The sequence below is a fragment of the Ipomoea nil genome, unplaced genomic scaffold, assembly GCF_001879475.1.
Source record: "Ipomoea nil cultivar Tokyo-kokei standard unplaced genomic scaffold, Asagao_1.1 scaffold1576, whole genome shotgun sequence".
NCBI classification, from domain to species: domain Eukaryota; kingdom Viridiplantae; phylum Streptophyta; class Magnoliopsida; order Solanales; family Convolvulaceae; genus Ipomoea; species Ipomoea nil.
Window position 1 is genome coordinate 2,747,684 of NW_017618004.1, and position 9,605 is coordinate 2,757,288.

At 31.5% G+C, this 9,605-nt stretch overlaps 2 long non-coding RNA genes across 6 annotated transcripts; both read right to left on the reverse strand.

Moving 5' to 3' along the window:
* Nucleotides 1–2,692: 2,692 nt before the first annotated feature.
* Nucleotides 2,693–5,340, reverse strand: LOC109190483. 5 transcript variants are annotated; one of them, XR_002055718.1, is made up of 4 exons: nucleotides 5,105–5,340; nucleotides 3,380–3,524; nucleotides 3,208–3,293; nucleotides 2,693–3,010 (listed from the first exon to the last, which is right to left on the reverse strand). It is a non-coding gene; the product is annotated as an uncharacterized LOC109190483 (long non-coding RNA). The 5 variants fall into 5 exon arrangements; XR_002055717.1 differs by having other exon boundaries at nucleotides 3,089–3,293; XR_002055716.1 differs by adding an exon at nucleotides 4,734–4,824 and having other exon boundaries at nucleotides 2,693–3,293.
* Nucleotides 5,341–7,635: 2,295 nt separating this feature from the next.
* On the reverse strand, nucleotides 7,636–8,385 carry LOC109190484. The gene is made up of 3 exons (XR_002055719.1): nucleotides 8,200–8,385; nucleotides 8,002–8,094; nucleotides 7,636–7,891 (listed from the first exon to the last, which is right to left on the reverse strand). It is a non-coding gene; the product is annotated as an uncharacterized LOC109190484 (long non-coding RNA).
* Nucleotides 8,386–9,605: the final 1,220 nt, after the last annotated feature.

Consider the following 9,605-nt stretch of genomic DNA (forward strand, 5'->3'; position numbering starts at 1 on the left):
AAAAAAATTAATTTTTTTCAAATTTACAAAAAACATTTTCCAGCAAACCAAACATGCCCTTAATGTTTTTATAATTTCTTTGGTTATTAAGACACCGTTGGAAACATAAAAAAAAAATATATGTTTTTAAAATTTGTTTAAGACACCGTTTGGAAACATAACAAATTTCATTTTCTTCTATTTGGTTCATTTTTCTAAAAATAACATATTATTTGTAATAATAATAATAATAATAATAATAATAATAATAAGTGGTAGTGGTAGTTGTTAGTGTTGATATTGGTGGCAATGGTAATGGTGGTGGTAGTGGTGGTGTTGGTGTTGGTGACAGTGATAGTGGTGATGGTGGTCTAGTAGTTGAGGTGGTTGTGTAGTAGCGTTGGTGGTGATGGTAATGGTGATGGTGTGGTAGTGGTGGTAGTTATTGGTTTAGTAGTGACATGATTGGTTTGGTAATGGTGATCGTGGTGGTGGTATTGAACATTTGGGTTTCCCCTTCCAATAGATATTAAAAAAAATGAAAATTAACTTTAAAAAAAAAGAATAAAGAGATAAGGAAAAATAAAGAATCTGAAAAATATCTTCCAACTAAAAATTATGAAGACATTTTTCATCAAATTGAGTTTTTTTTTTTTTTTAATGTTGACCATAATGAATATTTCGTTTGACTTCATTTTCCTTGAGTACCCAAACACTGCAAAATCCAGAAAATAACTTTCGAAATTTATTTTCCGAGTTTCCAAATGGATCCTATGGTCCGTCGGGGGCGATTCCAAAGGTGATCCGAGAACATCTTCACATCTCATGAGGCATGCTAATATGAGCGATATGATTGGTCACAACTGATTTAGTTCAGCCGGACTGATGGTTATAATGGACCAGCGGGGTGGTTCCGGACGGACCAAGTAGGTGATTCCTAACGGATAGCCTTGAAGTGTATACCCATCATTAGGCTCTTTAGTACCAGCGGTGCAACCGAGTAGCGCTCCGCTGGGATTCTACAGACCGAGTGGCACTCTGTTAGTAAATGACCGATTGACACTCTGCTAGGATCCTACGGACTGGCGGACCGATCGAGTGATAGACCGAGTGGATATGGTGGACCAACTAGATGGTTATTCAGCTGACCGACCGAGTGATGGACTGAGTGGATCTGGCGGACTAACCGGGTGACGGACTGACTAGGTGGCTCTTCAATTGACCGACCGGGTGACAAACTGAGTGGATTGGATCGAACAAGTGACCCCAATGGTAGTCCTTTTGCATATTTACCCATCACTTATGATGGTTCTATTTCTAACAGAGGTATCCGAGGGCCTGTGGATAGATATGTGATAAAAAGAAATGCTAGTGGTGACCAAACAACCATTATTGCACCTCAAAATGCAATAGAACTACATCAGCAAGTCTGTTTAGATATTGAGATTTTTTTTAATGAAAATGCAATACCTTTTACGATAACATTTGCCCAAAAGGTTTATATATGCGGATGGTTAGGGCATCTATTGGAGTGATGTGAATGACCAGTTTACCCTCTTGACTACAATTTTAAACAAGTAAATAACACAAATTTACAAAGTATTCAGAATTAGATAGATATAAAACTAAGGCAACTTTTGATTTATAAGAATACAATATTTTTTTTTGAATATTACTGACTCTATTACAATACAGCATCTGTTCACAACTACTTTTTCAATATATTGAAGCAACCTATTAGGTTTAAATATATATGATGAATAAACTTTGGTATAAAAATATACTAAAAATATTCATTTGGATATAAAATTTGGTATTCTTGGTTAAAGATAGCAATATTCCAACACCATTATGCCAATTTGTGTTTTTCTGGTACTCTAACCCATCGACAATGCCCCGTCACTATTCATCTCCGCCAATTTGGAGATGGTGCAAATGACTATTTTGTCCTTGCTTATTTATTCAATTTCAAATATATCTTTTATCTTTTATGTATATTAGAAAGTACAACATAATAAAAATATGTTGTACAAGACTAATATTAAAAATATATATTAATTAAAAATTAAAATACATCAAACATAACTACAACATAATAAAAATTAAAATACACACAATATTTATATTAGAAAGTACAACACAACATGTCCAAATATTAATCAAATTTACAACTTGATTCAACTTCTCCATGTGATTCATCTCACTTTGCATCAATTCATAGTTATTGGCTTCTAATAGACTTTTGTACAATTGGATTTGATATAAATTTAAATCCTCCCTGCCAACACTACTCCAGTTTGAGTTTTAAACAATTGAAGCTCATAATGTTTTTGGAGTAGATAATGATTTTGTTGGAACATTACTTTGAATTGTTCATTTTCTTGTCTCATGGCAACAATAAATTGATTACATTCATCATTGAATTGTTTCTTCATTTCTTCATTTTTTTTCCTTCTGTTATCCTTTTGTAGTTCTGAGTTTCTGACCCACTCATGCTGGATGAGTTTGGGTGCTGGGAGGAGGGCTGAGGGATTGATTAGTCAGCCTAAGGGAAGCATACTATTTATGGAGGAAGGCCACATATTGTCAACTGGCAAGTAGGGAGAAAATCAAACGCAAACAAAATATAATAATTCAAAAAAAAAAAAAGGCAATAACTAAATAAACACAAAATCAAATGTTACAATGCAGTATCTGTTCATAACTACTTTCTTTCAACTTAGTTTTTTTATTGAGTACAATTGATTCTGTTACAATTCTACGGTTACAATGCAGTATCTGTTCATAACTACTTTCTCAACCTACTAGAGTAGTCCTCATTGAGACTCAAATCCACAATTTATATATGGGAGAACAACTTGACCACAAGGTCACAACTTAGTTAAGTGTAAAAAAAATTGAAATACCATTTCAGCCCTTCTCCTAGCAAAGCTCTTTGATCCAAAGTCATGTACAATCTTTTGGTGCTTTGATCCAAAGCTATGTACAATCTTTTGGTGTTTCCTACTTTCAGGATTTTTCTGCACATTTCCTAATAATAGAGCAGAATACTAATACATTAGGCAAATATGTCTACAACAATAAGCAAACAGATATTAGAATAAATTACCTTTGATTTTTCAGACAAGTTGACAAAACTTGACCACTAACCTCCATGAATTCAAGTGGACACTTACTAATCAGTTCATCTCGATATTTAACGAAGAATCATAGAACTCTATCCACAACCTAGATTTGAAGTCCTTCCACTTTCTCCCAATATTTTGAAGTGTCCAATGTTTTGCAATCACCTCATTTTGGAAGTGAAATTTTTGCTTCAAATCATGGTAAATGTAATTATTAGCATTATATACACTTATTTTTTGAATGTAGCAAATAATTGAAACTATTTTTTTTTTACCTTGATTATTTTGATAAAAATATCTTCTTTGTATTGCTTTGGCATCAATCTCCAATCAGTATAATGGATTGGAAATGAGCTACTTTCTTGTGCTAACCCTGCAAATGTTCCAGTAAATAATCTAGCTGCTTAGGAGTGTCCCCATCTGTCAACAAATGGAACTAAATTAATGTATTGATACATTCAAACTTTTTGTACATGTCAATCATCAATAAATATGATATAAACGTACTAATCACATCAACTTCCCACGTAGTCCTTGTTTTCTTTTTAGATGAAGATTGCAAATTTTGAACCTTTTTTATCTTGGCATACCTACACATCCATTATATTAGTACTCTCATACTTAAGATGATACCTGGGAATACTAACTGGAATACTAACTAATTTACCTCAAGAATATACTTACTGACAAAAAGTGCAAATGCAACAAGAAGTAGGCATATAATTAAATCAGTTAACCAACAATTGAAATTCCGAAGATCCCAATCTTAGTCTTAGTAAGCAAAATGGAAGCTAACAGCCTAACACACATTAAGCACACGACAAGGATATAGTAGTTACATGCTATTAAAGCTGGCAACTAATGTGTTCAATTAGTTTCCTTTAGCTTCCAAAACTGACAAAAGTTACTTTATAGACAATAAGTTACATACTCTAAATTAGATATCCATCCATTATAATCTAATAAAGACATAAAAACATCCACTAATTCATTCTATGTTTTTTTTGTTTCCAAATGTATAAGTAAATGTATGATCTATTTTCCTTTCTACAAAAAAAAATGAAAAATTTCTCAGGTTAGTATCTGGAAGACACGAAACATATGCTGAGAAAAATAGCAAAAACATTGTTAAAATGAATAAATATTATACCTATCAACATACAAGCTTGAAGATATGGAAGACACGAAACATATGCTAAGAAAAATCTATTGTCTTGTACTCCTTGACCAAAGTATCATTCTTAAATTTAATGATATAATGATGGGATGTTGTTTTGAACTTCTGAAAGTTGGTAATACAAATTTGAGGACCTCTCAGCATACTCCCTTTTATATGAACATAAACAAGAGTACCCTAATATTATATGCCAAAAAATTAGAAATAACATATGATGAAAACTTGCCTAAAGTAATATTACATAAACACTACTGTTTAGTTCATAGAATGAAGCTTGTAGTTTGCCACCCAAGCAATGCCAGCACAAAAGGCATGGAAAAGAAATAGACCAGACTAGCTTGGCACTAATCATATATGTACACATATATAAATAAAGAACATATATAGAATAATAATGCATATATATACCATTGTTTTATCAATTGATGATGGAGATGGTTTGTTTTATCAACCTTTATAGAAATGCTATATTGCACACCCAAAACCGGTCCTTCGTGTATTGGGCCTTGGGGTAGTTACGAAGCATCCTAGCTGACTATGGGACTAATAAAACATGCCAAGAAAAACAATGAAAAAAAATACCCAAATTACTATCTTGGATAAGAGATATATATAAACTACCTTTACTGTTTGAATTTGGAAATAGCCTTTGCAAAGCAATTACACTAAACTTTAACATTACTATTGCGTAGCCTGGGAATATTATCTAATTTAATGGGTAGTCTTTGCAGGTTTGACCTTGCATAAGAGCCATATAAAGGGGAAAACACACATTCTGCTACTAATGAATCATTAACAAAGATAAAAGTTAAACTGAGCATACCTTATACAAAGAAATCGCGACCGAATCCCTGGGAACACCTATCTTCCGCCTCTTGAGTTTAATAACATTCTTGAAATGAAACCAATACCTTAAATCACTCATATATAAAACGATTTGAATAGAAAAACAGCAATTACAAGCAGACTATAATGAAATCGTGATTAGTTTTCGAGTTTTATATTGGAGAGTATACTATCTTCAGCCTCTTGCTGCTCTATAATGAAACTGCTTATTTCTTTCTTCTAATATGAGGCCATCAGGGTTTATATATGCCGATGGTTAGGGCATCACAGTGAGTGAATGACCGGTTTACCCTTTCAGTCTTCACCACAGTCAGATTAATTATATTGGAGAGTTTTTTTTTTTTTTTTTTTTTTTTTTTTTTTTTTTTTTTTAATATTGGAGAGTATTTGACATAAATAAAAAGTATTAATTTCACTTTTGGTCCCACGACTTTAGAGGATCTATCACTTTTGGTGCACAACTTTAAAAGTTTTCAATTTTGGTGCCTAACTTTGTTGTTTTTATCAATTTTGGTCCTTTCAACCAAATTGACGACAAAATATTGCCGGATTATATATTTTTAGGGGTAAAATCGTCATCCCAAGGAAACATCTTCAATATCTAAACAAAATCACTCTAAAATCATATCTATAGGTGTTTGATCGATGAGAATAATTGAGAAGACGGACAGAAACTAGACACAGATCTATGAGATTTATAGCATCGACGATTGCCAAACTCTTATATTTCTCTTAACATGATTTTTTTTTGTTTAGATATTGAATATCTTTCCTTGGGATGACGATTTTGCCCCTAAAATGAAAAATTCGGCAATATTTCGCAGTCAATTTGGTCGAAAGGACCAAAATTGATAAAAATAACAAAGTTAGACACCAAAATTGAAAAAATTTAAAGTTGTGCACCAAAAATGATAGAACCTCTAAAGTCGTGGGACCAAAAGTGAAATTAGTTCTAAATAAAAATTACAATATTTGTATACATAAAATATATTATTATTTGAGTATTAAAAGTACATTATTTTATATATTATCAAATACTATATATTTAATATACAAATAATATACTTTTAATATATTATTTTGTATAATGAACTTTTTTTATAAACCACACTGCACTATATTGACTATGGTCTATATAAAAATTTTCCCATTGAGACTATCCACTAATTATACTTTTTGCATTTTTCTATTAATTAGAATTACCATGTAGTTGCATCTCCAAATTCAGGTTGAGTTTGTTGTATTTGGGCTACAAATTCCTATATTGATAGAGTTTGTCAAGCACCTTGTACTCAGATGGCATGTAGTGACTCTCTTATATGTGAGATGCGGTGTTAACTCTTTGTGACTCAACATGTTGAGAAAATATGGATGAACCGATACTACAATATAATAGAGTCGGTAGCTTTAAAAAAAAAAATATTGAGAATTTTTTAAACTTATATATATGGTTTTTAGCAAATCAGGAGCTTTTTGCAGTTTCTTTTTACATAAGAAGCAATAGAATAGAATTTTTGCAGTTTCTTTCACCTTTTGAAATTTTGTTATCATTTTGATGCTCAAAGATTCATGGAGATCAACCTACTATGGATTCTTAAATGATGTCAAAGATCGGCTCTACTTAAAAATGAAAATTTATTTGGCAAGGCTACAACAAAAGTTTAGGCACACATGATGATTTGATGGTTGAATGAATATAATGAGAGATGATGATGTATAATTACTCTACTCATGGTATTGTTTCAGTTTAATTTGGCCTTTTTGGTTGTTGTGAAAGAGTAGATATTTAAATTACACTATGCACCTTTTAGTTTCATTATAACAATACTAAAGTATCATTTTAATTATACTATAGTTTCATTTAATAATATATATTATTGTTTGAACTTTATTTTTTGTTTCATTCTCCACACACTAGTTTAATTATATTAATGTTGAATTTTGTCTTCTAAGTTAATATTTTTTTCTTCCTAAAATCTATGAAATTAAAATACCATGGAGGTTATAGGATTCTAATTCCATGAAAATGAGAGAATTTCAATTCTGCGAAATTGAAATTCCTTCCAACCAAACAAAGAAATTTGGTTACCTTCAGAATTATATGAGAATTAGATGAAAATTAAATTGTAATTCCCTCCAACCAAACACCCCGTTATTTGATCCAACAAATTTAGAAGGAAAATAAGTATACATATTTAAGGTCCGTTTAGAAACCCAGAAAATGACTCTGAAAAAATGACTCTGAAAAAATGTTTTCCGACAGGAAAATCCAATCAACGAAAAATATTTTCCGTTGACGGGAGAAAACGAAGCCATTTTGGCGAAAAATAACTTCCCGCCAAAGATCAATTTCCAACTTTCTAAACGGACCCTTAATTTAGAGATGGAAGTACTAAAAAGAGTCTTTTCAAGCCATGATCAATTTTCTCCAATTCTAGATAATTGATTCCATTCAAGCATCAAATTTAACCCCTAACTTTAAATCTTAAATTTCTAAAGAGGAAAAGCTTAACACTAACTTCAGATCAAAATAACGTATTAGTACTTTCTATTCTTTGTACAACATGTAGAACATTTGAAAACCAATAAATCATATTACAATAAAGTTTCAAAAACGTCCTCAAATAATACAAGTAATCTAAAATAAATAAATAAATGTAGGGGAGCCACTTCAATTATTCAGATCGATAAATTAAGCCAAATCTTCGAACTATGCATTTGACCGATTCAATTCAAAGCAACAGTAGATCTGGCCGCAGCTAATCTGGAAAATAGAAAAAAGCTAAGTATTCAATCAACATCGCAGCTAATCGAGATCAAACGCACATACAGCAACATCATCTCAAAAACAGAAACAAGATTTGTGAAGATTACTTTTGAAATTTTGCTTAAATGAGGCAGGAGGCTGCAGTGGAGGGTGGGGAGAAGCCGACTTCTCAGTTTTTTCCCTGGAAACCACCCCAAGAACTAAAGATTCAAAAAATAAATGCAGAAGTCTAAGATTATTAGGCAAAGCAAAACTCATATATGTTTAGATTAACTGATTATTATGCATTGAATTTGCAGATATACCTGTCGTCAAGTCGTTGTTCACAGGAGACCAGTGCTTTCGTCAGACTTGTCGCTTGCAATCTTCGTCGGTGAAAATTCCCAGGGGAGAGCGTGGGGCCTTGGCGGCGGCGTCCAATGCTCCATCCGTCTCCACCATATCTCTCTCTCTCACACACACACACATATATATATATATATATAATCTGACTTGCGAGCAGATTGACAAGTCATCGTGAGCCTAACATATTTGAACTCGAATTCCTATATATATATATATATATATATATATATATATATATATATATATATATATATATAAAATCTGGCTTGCGAGCAACTTGACAAGTCGTCGAGCTTAACATATTTGAGCTCGAATTCTAAATTGACCAAGCTTAAGCCAAGTTTTGACCGACTCCAATCATTTACATTGGCATGACTATTTTTGGTTCTTCATCAACAACTCAAGCCAAGTTTTGACGGACTCGAGTCATTTACATTGGCATGACTATTTTTTTGTTCTCCACCAACATAACAAAACAGCTTAAATTTCTTAAACAGTCAATTCACTTTATATACAAAAGATTGAAATATCTTTTTATTAAAAGATATTTCAACGATTTTGTTGATGAATGACAAAAAATAATCATGTCACAATAATACTAAGACCACATAAAAATATTCACTAAAAGTGGATTTATAAATCTAAGACAAAAAATGAAATTAACTCTATATAAAAACAAAAAAGAAACAAGCAAACAAAACAAAAAAACACTTTTGCACACAGAAGTAATGGATGAGTAATTAAAAACATTAAAAGCATATATCAAAAAGATATTAAATCTAAAAAACGGGCATACCTTTTAAATGAATAAAAGGGGCATTATACAGAGAAATCGCGATCGAGATCAAAATTAACAATATGCTTCTGCCACTTTGAGTTTAATAACATTCTTGAATCCAAACGAATATCTAACATCACCCATTTCTTGATTATCAGATCATAAAATCAAATTAGTACGGAGTTTTTTTTTTTGTTTTTGTTTTTCCTTGTCTGAATTTGGCTGTTGCTCAGTATTGATTTTGTGTGGTAATTGAGGCTATCAACGGGTTTATATAGCCTGATATTAGGGCATCGCCTAAGGAATGGTGAAAGATCGATCTTACTCCTTAATTACCGGCAATAACGTTTAACTGAAATGCGATTACTCCTTAGAAAATAAATAATAGCTTGATTTTGAAATTTGAATGATCTATAGATTAATCCGTGAAATTTGAAATTTCTAAAATTTTTAGGATTATTATTATTTGATGTTGTAAAATATAATTATGAACATTATTCTAGCATTAATAATATGATTGGTAACGATTTTATATTTATGGTATGATTTTGTAATAACTGTTATATATATTACTGTAATAATGTACAG